A 14844-nucleotide genomic window follows, 5' to 3' on the forward strand; every position below is an offset into this window, starting at 1 on the left:
ATTTTAAAGAACCTCCAAACTCAGAAACCACAAAAAAGAAATGGATGTAAAAGCCCATAGCACAACTGTACATGTAGCTAGTATATCCTTCCCTTAACTTCAGGAGCAGAGCTATTAAAATAAATACCATTTTATGGTTCTAGGGAGATCTTCCAAAAGCACCTATGAGATTGAGGAGCACCGAATCCCATTGATAATGAATTAGGCTTCCATTCCCAGCTCCCTGTTGTGATTTGAAAAACCTACCCCATAACCGTTCTGCACTGTGAATAATCCATAAACAGATATATATATTTACAAATTATATCCCTGATGCAAATTTATTCAAGGGGAGTTGTAGGCAAGTTTCTTCTCATTTATAAAATTCTCTGTAGTCACTAGGAAACTAGAGCTATCAATCTAAGGTATTTGCTGTGACGTCATATGTTCCTACTTTTAAAGTCACAATTCTAAATCTTGGGCTATAGATCATAATGATCAAGAAGAGAGGAAGAGATCCATGGGCAAAGGCGAGGGGCAATGTGTTTTGAGACAAAACTGGAGGGATGGCAGTGCGCTTGGATACCCTAACTAACTAATGCACAAACCTGTAAAGAAAGATGTAACAGTGTTATTTAGAAACGACATGGGGAAAGATATTTGACTTTTTACTTTAGGGTTTCTTTTCCCTTTCTTGGTAATGTCTGTCTGCCACTGGCATTAGAAATAAAATGTCATTATCTGAAAGAGTCTGAAGCTTCAATCTTGAACACTCCGAAGTTCCTGTGCTTGTGTGTGTGTGTGTGTGTGTTTAGAAAAAACAAAAACATGATTTGGTTGCAGGTATCAGTGGTCTGAATTCAATCTTGTATACAATTTTACGCTTAGAGTCTGAGGGGCTTTTGTAACTCCTAAAGATCTGTAAGGGGGTGGGGACCGATACCTGCTGCTACAGTATTATTAAAAGGCAAACCTGAAGGGCAGCAAATACCATCAAAGAGATGCCACAGTTTGATTTGAATGAATATCAGAAGGTCTTTTTGCCTGCTCTGCTTGGAAGATTTTGAGAGACAGATTAATCCTTCACATCTTTCATTATTGAATTGCGAAAGATGCCGCATTCATCCAAAGCAGATGCGCTAACCAAGTTTTTAATAAAGGTCACTCGTTGCTCAGCATTTCACATTCTGCATGACCCCCAGCCACCATATATAGTTTTAAAATTAGCCCACCCCAATGATTTTTCCCTTCAGACTTCTCCATTATCACATTTCTAACATTTGCATGTAGATTTGCTTGCAAACATGTTGCTAATTCCTTTATACAGATAAAAACAACATGATAGAAAATTCATTCCTCTTTTGGGCTGGCAGTGGAGTCTTGCAACATTTCCCCTTAAGAGTATCACCCACTGTCAGCCAGACTGATCTAATGATACATTCATAGAAAGTTGCTAAATGTTCATAACCGCATTTTGCTATGCTGAGCCACTGCAGACAGCACTGAACTAAGTAGACCCATCGTCTGAATTGCTGTAAGGCAATTTTAGATGTGCCAAAGTTATTCCAGCCCATCATTATATCTTATATATTTTTCAGTACCTTGCCATTTCCTACTACCATTATGTCACCAAGGTACATGATATTTTTCAGACTAACATAATCAAAAGATGGGTACGTGTCCCCCCCAAAAGACTTACAATCGTGGGCGGCCAGTGGCCATAGTCTATAACAAGATCATCCAACATTTTCCTGCTGAGGCACCTTTCAAGAAGATGTAATTAAATTGGTTTCAGATTCCTGGATGTTCTTGATTTAATTGGTTTGAGAAAAACACCATGAATGCAGTGTCTTCTGAACATTTCTCCCTTTCAAGGACTCTTCCTATTCACAATTTTGAAGCATTTTAAGTTTTGATAATGGCATCATTAATGACAGTGTGCATACTAGCCCCACTTTTCTTGGCAGGTTTTGAACTCCTTAAAACCTGCAAGCCTATCAAATTGGAGACGGAGGAAAGTGGCATGAGTGCTTAAATTAGGTGTGGCAATGCCTCTGACATTCAACTTACTTAGTGATTATTGTCTTTCTCTGGCCACATGACACCACACCCCTTCCCCATTATCAGCTACATGCACCTGTCATTCAAGTTTGCTCTCTTTATATGTGAATTTCTACATGACTTTCTGTTTGTTAAACTTAAAAGCTGGCATACGCTTACAATGAAGGTTTTGGTTTTTTTACATGCTTTGCCTATCCTGCTGTTTTCGCCAAACAATACTACATCCACTGTCCACTGAACATAGTTTAAATGAGATAGGCAAAGAAAATTGAAAGCAGGAACACCAGCTCTTGCTGCCTTCTGTTATCTGTGCATGTGATTAAGCAGGCAAAGTGGTACATAGTGGATGCTGGAGCTCCTTCTTACATTGATCTTTCTTATGCTTTTAAGGAGGGGAATCCTGGTGTGGGGATGAACCAGTGGTGGGATTGTATCTCAGGAAGAAGGAGGGCCTCACAGATTATATGAGATTATTTTGTCAAGATTATTTTGTCAAGGTGTGGTTGCTTGTGGGCCATTATTCCATATTAAGCACTCTTTCTGCCTAGTGGCCACATTGACCCTTGGTCAGTTAGAGCATGGGTGTGTCTAATTTTAATATTTAACTTTCAAAGGGCAAAGTTTTGCATTCTGTGAGGCACCTTATGGAAGCAATCAGTTAAAAAAAACACAAAGATAGCAAGTTGATTTTTTTAAATGGACAAATGGTGAGAGGGCATTGTGACGTTAACATATGAGAGCCCTGGAGGTGAAATAGTTAATCAGGTTACCCAATCAGAACCCGGGGGGGGGGGAGTCAGAGGGACTAAAAAACCAGCTCTGGGAGAGGCGAGAGGAGTTCATTGGTGGGCTGGGTGGTTGGTTGGAGTGGGAGTGAATTGGGAGAGAGTCTGTGGGTAGGTTGAGTTAGTGTAGCAGAATAAGCTGAGTCAGGAACAGTTAGGAGCTAAGAAGACAAGTAAAAAGCGGAGAGGTGGTTTAGGGAGTGACAGCAGGGAGAGGAAGTTATAGGTCTGGATAGGCACCCCATGATTGTAATTGCCTGAGATCGTTTATGAAACCACAAGCTTGTTAAACTACAATAAATAAACAGAAGTTTTATGTTACAATTTAACCCTGACTGGACTCAGTATTTTACCAGGTAGGGTCTGGTTGGTGGCAGCGAGAAATAAAGTGGTGACACAGGGATCAATAGATGGTGAAACGTCCGGGGACCCTGTGTGATCACCACAGGTGTGTTTGGAGGACCACAAAAAACTTTCTTCCATTGCAGCATTTGAACTATAGGAATAGTCCATATATTTTTAAACTAAAGTTGGAAAAATTGGGGGGGGGGAGCCTTGGGGACCCAGAAAAAATGGAATCAACATGACAATTTAAAGAAATTGTGGGGAGGGTCTTGAGGCCTCACAAAAAAAATCTATGTGCTGTGAGTTAGTCACTTCTGATCTAAGTCAAGAGGTAATTCAAGGAGACAGGCAGCAAAAACTTGAGACATTCTAAAGCCTATTTAAGTGTATACAGTATGTGTGTATAAATTTTTCCATTAAATTAATTTTTAGAATAAACTTGAAAACTAATGTTCTAAATTCTTTTTTTCTTCTTTGTTAAAATGCCATGGATAAAAAGTTAAAAACTGAAACTCCTAGTTAAATGGTAGGCTCCTACCGCCTTTCGTCTTAAAATAAGTGAGCATATTAAGCCACACAGAAAGACACACACACCTGTTTCACTTCTGAGATGAGCTAAAGCATGGACCTCTCCCACATGCTATGTTAATGGTAAGGAAAGGAAGACTATTGCAACTGTTCTCACACACCAAAATACATGAGAAGGGTTCTCAACACCCCTGTAAATCCTTCCATGTAGCAGGGTGGTGGGGCTGCTGTCTCTGACTTCCTATTTTATCCTTTTATCCTAATAATTCTGTGACTACGCCTGGAGTTTGTTAGTTTTATATCCAACAGGATCACACTAGGAAAGAAATCATTACTCAAACAGTAGTTAAGATCAGTATCTGTAGCCAATAAAACAACAGGTGGTGGGACAACTGGGACATATCCTTAACTCAGACATATTTGTTATTGGTCTCATAGCACCCGTGAATGCTAACAGGAATTAAATACCTAACTATGCGTTTCCCCCTAAATTTGTGGTAGGGGCGTGTGAAGCAAACAGCAGATACGGTTCTCCACAAGTTGTGTCTCTCCTTGCAAGAGGATGGGAAATACAACATAATGTAACTTTTTTTAAAAGGCGCTCTAAAATCCAGGTACCTTTTGGGTCCACTTAATGTTTTATGATACAGTTTAGATCCTCCTGGAAAAATAATAATGCATTGTTCATATACAATATTTCTATGTGGAGTAGAGTGGGAAAGGGTCATAGCTCAGTGAGCATCTACCTTGAATGGAGAAGTTCCCAGATTCAGACTCTGGCATCTCCAGGATCCCAGATCTCCTTGGAGAGACTCCAGTCTGAAACCCTAGAGGGCCACTGCCAGTCAGCGTAGATGATACTGAGCCTAGATGGGATGGACAGATGTGTGAGTGTGAAATGGGGAGTTGGAGAGAATCATTATGCAGGGATGGGAACCCTTGGCACTCCAGGTGTTACTGGACTACAGTTGTCATTGTCTTCGATCATTGGCCCTCTGCAGAGGATGATGGGAACTGGAGTCCAACAACATATGGAGGGCCAATTTCCCTAGTTCTGCATTATATAGCATTAAGAGAAGGATGCAGTGCACACACACCCCAACCTGGCAAGTGCTACAAATGATGGATAGTGGGGCAGGGAAAGAGCTGTGGTCATAGTATTCTCCACATCCTGGTGTAATTTTATTGATTTATTTCATGAAGTTAAATACTGATTGATGGTTTGTTTTGTTTTTTTTTTGAAAAAGACCTCAAAGTGGTTTACAAAAAAAACTCAGGATTGAATTTAGGAGTGCCACTTTGAAATATGGAAGGAGGAAGGAAGGAAGGAAGGAAGGAAGGAAGGGAAGCCTTAAAGAGCCTTACACGTCCCACTGATTTAGTGACTGTGTTCATCATTATGTGTGATTTAGGGTTGCTCCCTATCTGATGTTTTGGTCAGATTTCAAATACAGGGAGCAAGAATCTCTGACACACTCACAGGATGGGGGAGGTGTTTTGGAAAGCAGCAATATCCCTATGGTCAAACTCTATGCTAAAACATTTCTAGAGTGCAGGGATCTGACAATGGAAGATGTTTCTGTGTTTCTATTGTCTTCAATACCTTCTTTTTTTAAAAAGAAAGTATTCAGGCACACCCCTGCCTTCCAAATGACAAAAGCAGTGAATTAAGTCAAGCCATTTCCATGTACATACATGCATATACATGTTACACATACAATATTGCATTGTACCATTACGAGGCCACTGCTCCCATTTTATGTTAATCCACTATCAAGCATATGCATGTTTATATGAGTGTGGGTAGGCAATCCCTTTCATTTGCATATTCCAAGCCTTCAACTTTTAGCTACTACAGGTATGCATAGTGCTGGGGGTGGTGGAAGAAGCTTAAAAAAGGTAAATGGACCCCTGACCATTAGGTCCAGTCATGTCCGACTTTGGGGTTGCAGCACTCATTTGCATTACTGGGCCGAGGGAGCCAGTGACAGCTTCCTGGGTCATGTGGCCAGCAGACAAGCCACTTCTGGCGAACCAGAGCAGCGCACGGAAAATGCCATTTACCTTCCGCCAGAGGGGTACCTATTTATCTACTTGCACTTTGACGTGCTTTCAAACTACTAGTGGGCACGTAGCTAGGACCGAGCACTGGGATCTCACCCCAACGCAGGGATTCGAACCACCGACCTTCTGATCAACAAGCCCTAGGCTCTGTGGTTTAACCCCCAGCGCTACCCGCGTCCTTACTGCTTCTTTTAAGCTCCAGATGATCGAGGGCAATTGTTCCCCAGCACAGAATTCCAAAATCAGTTGACAGAATCAGTTGGCAGGCAAAGGAAACTAAAGCTTTTGAATCAATCAATCAATCAATCAATCAAGGCTAACTACCCTTAGTATTGTGAGCCGAACATATTGTCTAAGGTATTGTTTCTTATACGTATACCTCTTAGCAGGGGTTCCTCTGATCTTAAAGGGAGTGGGGTTTGAATCTGCGAGACGGGGTGAGATCCTGTTGCTCTCTCCCAAGCTCCTGCCAACCTAGCAGTTCGAAAGCATATCAGTGCAAGTAGATAAATAGGTACTGCTGTGGTGGGAAGGTAACTGGCAACACACAAGTGTGCTCTGGCACTTGTCACCGTGTATCATTGCGCCAGAAGGCAGTTTGTGCATGCTGGCCACATGACCCGGAAAGCTGTCTGCAGACAAATGCTGGCTCCCACAGCCTGAAGTGTAATGAGTGCCACACCCCATACTCATTTTGACTGGACTAACTGTCCAGGGGTCCTTTACCTTACCCTCTGATCTTCTGTAGTTTGGCTATAGGAAGCATAGAGTGAGAGATGCCCCTACCATTAGACAATGTTTTCATCCTGCTCCCCACCAGCTTATTTCTTTTTATGTTATTTTCCTCTTTGGAAAATGAAGCAGAGAGAAAACTGAGCATATCTGTAACCATTAAATAGATGTTCAGGACATAACAACAAACTTGGTGGCAGTAGCCAATAAATTATGCACGAACATATAGTTGCTCTAAGACTGTGGACATGTGGTAAATAAATTTCCTCCTCTTATCAGTCCTCCTGGTGTGTTTTATAGATTAGGTTTTCCTTTTATATGCCAGAGGAGAGGGCAGAGGAGGCAAAGAGGGAGGCACTCCCTGTACGTGCCCCTCTAATTTATCTTGAAGAGAAATTTGGGAGGTGCTTCAAGAAGAAATATTGCGGTGGTATTGTGGTCCCAATCTCTCTCTGGAAAGCTAGACACCAATATGAAACATGCAGAATTCCAACTCATTTTTCTCATGACAGCCTGAGTACCCTGTCTTTAAAGAATTATCAGGCAATGTAATTAAAGTGTTAACATTTCTTCAAGATGCAAGCTTGAGGTTTGCCCAGAATCCACAAAACTAGTTTCCTTTCCACCCCCCTTGTAAACTTTTCGTTCATTCTTATTTCTATTTGGTGCAACAAAAGCATCTCCAGCTAGTTCTTGTGTTCCTGTGTGGGATTTGCTCATACAAAGGTTGAACATGGTTCTGTGAAATAAATAGGATACAGAATAAGCTGGTGGTGGGTGTCTACGGCACTGAAAATTGGAAAGTGTCATCCATGAAATTATGCGCATATCTCTCACTCTCCAGAGAACGGGTGCAGTGGAAGTCACAGGAAGGTGAAAGCTGCTCCACCTCCCCCCTAATATGTTGAAGAGTATTCTGGCCTTGAACATTGAGTGGTCTTATAGGAGATACTGTTTTGGAGCTCCATGCCAGCATCTGTAAGAAAATGACAGAAATGATGACATGCCTCCCACAGTTGTGAAGAATATAATGTTCAGCACAGAGGTCCCTCTGGTTGCAAGACTTTATTACTGGTGAGCATTGCTTCACCAGTAAGGGTAGATATGGGTATTAGTAAGAGAAAAAGCAATGCAGATCAGGAATGAGGAGAAAAAAAATGATATTTTCAATTTGTTATCCTGTGGAAGAACCATCATTTCACATATTGCCAAATGGCTTTTACCAAAATTGTTCTATATCTATATCTATATCTATATCTATATCTATATCTATCTAGATCCATGTATGTTAATAATCAACTAGCTTAAATATGGAGAGGAGAGGAGATGAGGGAATGTGTGTTGCCCTTATTTTATTTTAACTTCATTTTTTCTGTTCTCTTGTTTGCCCGATGATAGTCACCCTCGCTCTTTGCACCCTGGTTTTAAAGACAATCTAATGCTACAGGATATAATTACATTTACACCAGCATTCCTTCTATCCTGTCAACCCAAAGAGTCACTCGCTTCTTTCCTCTAGCCTCCTGTGATACAATAGTTTGCCTTCTAATTCGAATGCTCTTTGGCCCCTGCAATGCCCCACCAGAGGCACATAATTCAAGATACCAACCAGCATAGTACCGAGAAGAAGGAAGCCAGCATTCCCTGCTTCATAAAGTGTTGCAAACATATTCCCAAAGGAAAAATGGTTATATTTTGAGAGCTAATATATAAAAATAGCCATCTTGCTGGAGACAGGGAGACATATTGGAAGCAGTGCTTAATACTGTGAGTTTGCAATCCAGAGATTAAATTCCACTACAAAGAAGAGTCAGTGGCCAAGTTCATGTATCCCTTTAAACTAGAGTTAAGGTTAACTGTGGTTCAAAGATAAATGCACAGTGTGCTGATGCATGGGGAAAAAATTGTGACCACTTTGCTCCACCCCTGCTTGTGCTGTGTTACCAAAGTGAAGCTATGGTTGCCTGAGCATTATATCAATGGTTTGTCAGCCCAAACCATCCATGAGATATAAGCAAGATTCTTTATGGGTTACCACTCATGGTTTGTTTAGGGAAGAGATAACCCAAACCCATGGCTTAGCTCCCAGTAGTGCAGTAGAAGAAGGCAGGAACAAAGCGGCTTCAGTTGTCACCCTTTGCACAACCACAATGAGTGTTCACCTTTAAACCATAGTTAAGCGTAACTATGGTTTAACCTGACATGTGAATGAGGCCTTTATTGGAAATATTTAGTACTATATAGGTGTACCATTATACTAGGATGTTGTCTTCCTCTTTCTCTACTCCTTCATTGTTCCATATTTTCTGAAAAAGTGAGGTGTCTGTTATCTTATACAATCTTCCCAAGCATGTTCTGTCCATATCTCAAAATGCCATTACTCTGATTTAATAGATTCTAAATTCTTGTTTGAATTACTTGGTATCAGTGACAGGCTTCACATGATGAAAGTGTGTTCTGGATGAATCTCCTCCCACTACACACCTAAGGTATCTGTGGTATAAACATGAATTACAGTGGTATCTCGGTTTCGAACGTAATCCGTTCCGGAAGACCATTCGACTTATGAAATGTTCGAAACAGAGGCGCAAAGGGCAGTCTGCAGAAAACTGAAAAAAATAACATGTACATGCAGTGGAAGCCATTTGACTTCTGAGGCGCGTTCAAAAACTTCCGGGTTTTCGGCGTTTGAAAACCGAAACATTCGGCTTCCGAGACGCTCGAAAATATTATCACCACAGTATACCTCCAATTCTTAATGTCTGAATCTCCTCATTTACACAAGCTGAGCTGAAAAACCCGATGCTGTTCTTAATTGTACTTGGTTCAAGCTATTACCACATCATATTGTGATAATAACAATGCTTCCAGCTTTGTTCCATATTCATTGAAATTACTAAACACACACACAAAAGAGGAGAGCTTTCTAGCACATTCCTTGTCACATTAGTGGATATAGAAGCACAGCTGAAAACACTACTAGTGTAGTGTTACTCTAATGTGATAGGATCTACAATTTCTTCTCTGTTAACATGTTTTGATTGCATTAGTAAAGGAATGTTGCCCTTGTTAGGGGGAGTAAATGGTGTACCTCTCAGTTATGCATGGAAAGCTTCCTTGAGGACATGAATATGGAAATTAGAGAATGGCAAGGGACTATTGATTAGACTGGTTTAGTATCTGGTGCAGTTGATAGCATCCTGTAATCTGAGGACATGTCCAGCTGATTCAAACAGAGGAAATGCCTTATTTTGGTGTATCTGATGCAACAGTACTCGTGGGCACACTTCTACAGCCTATGCTGGTTGCTCACATGGCTGACTATAGCACTTTTCAGCTGTTGAAAGTGAACGTGACAGGTGCAAGCCTCATTCCCCATTTCAGTATCCCCAATGGACGTTTAACTATGTTCAGTCCAAATAGGGTTATGTTTAGCACAGAATCAGAGTAGGTTTTGTGGTCCACCTAGCTGACTACCTGCAAAAAGTCATTGTATACATCACTTGGGGATGTTGTATTTTGTATGGAGCAGGACGAAGGGAGCTCAGGACCAGGAGCTGAATGTGGTTATCCAGGCCTGCCTCTCTAGTGTTTCAGACTTTCCCTAGGTCTCTCTGCTCCCTAGGCTGTAACCCCCCCCATCAACACTCCTTCATGCCCTCCTCTATCTCTTTGCTTGGCTGAAATTATGCCATTGAACTGTGATAATGTCTCTTCCTTACCTGGAAGGAGGTTGTGGAAGTGTGTGTGTGTGATCTTGGGGAAAGGTTTAGAAACCTATGGCTTTGCATGGCTGAAACATACCATGCAGTACATTCAGATGGAAGAGTCACTTCATTGATCTACACACTTTTGCCTCTGGTCCTACCCTCCATGGCATTTCCACAGGAGGGAATGCAGTCCTTGGACTGAAAACAGTTCCCTACCCCCTGGAATAGAGAGAAAAACACTATTACTTCACCTCACATTGATTGAGTCTTATTAACCATTATCATACACAGAGTTACTCAGTACTTACGCATTCAAACTTTCTCCTAAAGCTCTTTGTGCATATCATTATCCATTGTCAGAAAGTAGTTCTACTTTGAGGTGCATTATGGGGAAAGACAATGCCATATTTAAGGCAGACTAACTTTCCCACCATGTCCACTTGCAAAGCCTGAACAGATTTCATAAGGGGTGTGAGCTTTGCTGAAGCTAAGTGGGTCTTAGATTGTTCAGCTGCTGAATACACTATGCACACAATGGGGAGTTCAAGGATGGAAGAAAGATGGGATGCAAATGAGAAAAATGGCCTCCTTCAATTTGCTTATTGAAATGGCAAACTGGAATGGCTACTATGCACGAAGGAGAAGTGCATTCAGGGCTTATTCACACTTACTTTTCCTCTGTGCTTTCCAGGCACTGTCCACGTTTTAAAGCTGCAAGTCCAGACAATACTTTTTTCTCTCTTTTGCTCTGGAGCTTTTGCCATTAAAACCCATTCTTTGCCACTGAAACAGAGCAAATGGCAATCGGCCGAAAACCCCAATTTCTGTTTGTTGTGCTTTAGCTTTAAAGAGCAGATTTTCACAGGGGAAATCTCCAGGGAGGAAAAAAGATAACTTGGACCTGGCCAGGAGAGCACGGGACAAAAAGTGTGAACAAGCCCTTAGTTAACTTGTGAATATACCTATTTTGCACTTCACAAAACAATATGTAAACTGAAACACAGCATGATGCATACAAAAATGTATATACTAAGGGAATGTATGTGTACAAAGGCATATATTGGTGAAAATAATATACAAAATGCGTTATATTGGGGAAAATTGCTTGCAGAAATGCATATATATTATGGGAAATTTCATGTGAAAAACAGATGTTGAAATGTAGAAAACTGAACTTATGATTGGAAAAATAAAAAAACCCTGATAGGAACTGAAATTAACAGATTTGCCAATCCCCAATGCCTACAAAGAAATCTATCTGTGAGAAATCTACCCCATTCCATTCTTGACCTCTGGGCCTTGGCTTCTTGAACCTTAAATACTCCTGTGCTGAACCTTCTGCATGTGCCTTGCAAACATTCACAGGGCAGCAGAGGAACAAAGAATGGGAAGTGACAAGGGAGAAACCCAAATACAGAAAGAGCAAAATGTACAATTAGAAGCAGTGGTGCAGAACTCAGCTTAAGAGTACAAGCTGCTGCGTGAGAATGGCCAGCCACCAATATAGTCCAGGGACTATCAAGCAAGTACCCTCTTTGAGAAGGAAAGAAATCTTTTGCCCTTATAATTGGTATGCTAGAGCTCCCTTTCAGATATAGCTTAATTTCTCTACCAATGTTTTATATTCATAGACTACATCATGTCAGTGTAGAGTTGCTAGCTCAGGACACTCTGGAATGACACAGGAGGCTGCAACTGTCTGATAACGTAATGCATGTAGGGATGAATAGAATACATTACATCAGAAAAATGCTGCAGGGAATTCTGGGATGACCATCTTACTTAGAGCAGGGGAAGAGTGCAAGCAACATGAATAACAACACAGAAAGGCAAGAGTTGCAGATTTCTGTGGCTTGGCTTCATTCAAATGCTTTTCATGCTTTACCAATAACCTCCCATTTGTCCAGGAATTACTTTCCCTCTCTGTTAACAATATGTTTTGTAAAATGTTGAATGTAAGGAAAGCAGAATAACTCTTGGGTGCTGATAATGCAGCTATGATTGGGGGGAAATAGCTGTTTTTGTTAGCTCTCCGTTTATCTAGGGTCATATTCACTTTCAAGATAGTGCAAAGACTGTCTGCAATAGTGGCCTGACTACTAATAACTCAGCTCAAAGACAGCACCCACTGTGATTTTAAAATTATTTCATCAAGGCCAAGCTCTCCATGTCTGGTGGGGCTTGGCACATATCTACATAGACAGAGCAGACTTGGGCTGCAGCAAACAGAGACATGTGGAAAACTATGGTTTGTTCTTGGCTTTTCACAGCATACAGTACTTTCGTTTTTAATTTATCAGTGCACACCAAGTGCATCCTTTCCTCTCAGCTATTTGGAATCCACGTAATGTGTGATACTCCGTTTATAGAAAACAATCTACTACAAAACCACTTATACCAGGCAAAGTCATGCTGAGTGCAATTTTGTACAATGGAGATAATGGCTGAATTAGGGCATAACACTAAACCATGGTCAGATCAGCTGAGGAAAGGGGTTACTGCCCCCTCCCACTTGTCAGATGATTAATATAATGATCAGGGATGACGCATGTTGCAGTCCCATCAAGGTGCTGAGATTTCCCACTCCGCATATTGCATCTGCTTTAATTTAATTAATTTAATTTTTGCTGCTGCCACCAAAATCAGTGGAGTCCTGGAGGGACAGAAAACCCCCTGCTTAGGGGCCTGATGAAGCCTCTGGGCCAGGGATTGGCCTCTCCTTCTCTATGACACAGACTGTACCATGAATAACTAAGATTACTCAAAAAAGGTGGTGGCAGAGCCGTCTTAAGGGGATCTGCCGCCCTGGCGCGGCTATCCCTCCGGCGCCCCCGCCATGCCGCCTCTCCGCCGCCTGCCTCCCGCGCTTGCCGCCCCTTGGGAGGGGGGTGGGTGAGCGGGGGATGAGGGGCCGTGGCGCTGGAGCGGCGCGGGGCTCTGCGCGCCCTTCCAGCGCTTCCGGGATGGGAGGCGAGGGCGGCCGGCTCGCGCTCCCGCGCGCAGCTGGACGGCGCGGCGCGGCTGGGCAGCTCGCACTGCATCGGGCGGGCGGCCGGCTGTGCGCGGAGCGCGAGCTGCCCGGGAGCGCGAGCCGGCTGCCCTCGCCTCCCGTCCCGGAAGCGCTGGAAGGGCGCACAGAGCTCCTGTGCTCTGCTGGGCAGCCAGAGGGCATGGCGTGGGCCGGCCAGCTCCCTTGCCGGGAGTTAGAGGGTGCTGCCGGCAGGCGCTGCCAGCGGGGCTGGAGGGCGGAGGCGCCCTCCAGGCCCATTGCGCCCTGGTGCGCCGCACCACCAGCCCCAATGGATGAGACGGCTCTGGGTGGTGGCATGTGATTCTTTCTGTTGCAGTTGTTGCTGACTTTGATTTTTTTTTTTTGTGCTTTTAAACATGAGACTAATTAAAGCACAAAAGTTATTGTGCTGTGTAATTTCCCTAAGCAGTTTGCAAGGCTATTGAGTCTCCTGTGGTAAGGAATCAGCCTGAAAGGAGAAGGCTATGAGGTGAGAGGATTGCTGAAAAGTAGCTCATTTGGCATTTCAAATTTCTTTGCTTAGCTTAGCAGACCCATATGCACAGAAGACTGGAGTAGAACCTTGGAGCACAAACAAACAAACAACACACAGAAAATAATAATTTCAAAAGAAATTAATATTGTCTCACCTGTTGCAAGGATGGTGGGGATGCTAATTTCTAACCATTTCTCTTTCTAAAAGCCAAAGTGAAGCGCCAGGCAAAATGAGCTCTTGCAATTCAGAGGAAGTGAAATATCTGTCAGGTTATTGATTCGAATCTAGTTGTAGACACTGTAAACTGACTTGTAACCCAAGAAGGGTACGCTATAAATAGAACGGCTGTCTCATTAGTTAAGTGAGGAGCAAACAGCAATGGAATGTGAAAGGAGGGTGAAAAAGAAGGGAGGGCAGAGGCGGGCAGAAGGTGGGGAGAGCATGCTAAAGATGTTACATCTGGTGCCTTGAAGGAGATCAAAATGGAATCTGTAATATCAGATCCTTGGTAACCTGCAGGCCAACAGGAACTAAATTATTTAAGCAGCCTGCTTGGTGTAAAAAAAAAATATTAGTGGAATTAAACATGGAAATGTCCAACTAGGTCATGCTGAACATTCCTCCTTCTGTCAGATGTTGCATAAAATATTTCACCTGCTGATATACTTAAACCTATACTACAATTTCAACACAAATTGTCTTATATTCAGTTCTTCTGTGAATAAATGAATGGCATCTTATGATACTTACAGCACAATCCCTTGCATATTTTCTTGGAAGTCGGTTTCCTCTGAGCTGATGTCTCCGGGCCAATGAATTGGGAGGAATTCAACATAGCACTCTGGCAGTCACTCCAGCTATGCAGGGATTGCAGCTTTCTAAACAAAATGGTCCTCCCACCATGTGCTGTTCTGGGAAGTGGTCTCCTGACCCCCTCTCCCAAGCCAGTTTTGAGGCATACAGGAGGACGTGAGGGGAGAAAGCCCAATTTGTCTAGGGGAATTACTTGCACTGGCTTCCACTAGTAGGAGTCATTAGTTGAATCCGGCCCTGTGTATTTATTTCTTCATTTTCTTCTGCCTTGCTCCTGTGTGGTGTTTTGAGGAGTCCTTTGCTGCTTCAGTTCTTTCAACA

At 42.5% G+C, this 14844-nt stretch overlaps 1 protein-coding gene across 9 annotated transcripts in view; it reads left to right on the forward strand.

The window, feature by feature from the left end:
- Nucleotides 1-14844, forward strand: part of DAB1 (DAB adaptor protein 1) — a 561275-nt gene that overhangs the window by 151360 nt on the left and 395071 nt on the right. The window lies entirely within an intron of this gene.

Source organism: Lacerta agilis, chromosome 6, assembly GCF_009819535.1.
Source record: "Lacerta agilis isolate rLacAgi1 chromosome 6, rLacAgi1.pri, whole genome shotgun sequence".
NCBI lineage: Eukaryota > Metazoa > Chordata > Lepidosauria > Squamata > Lacertidae > Lacerta > Lacerta agilis.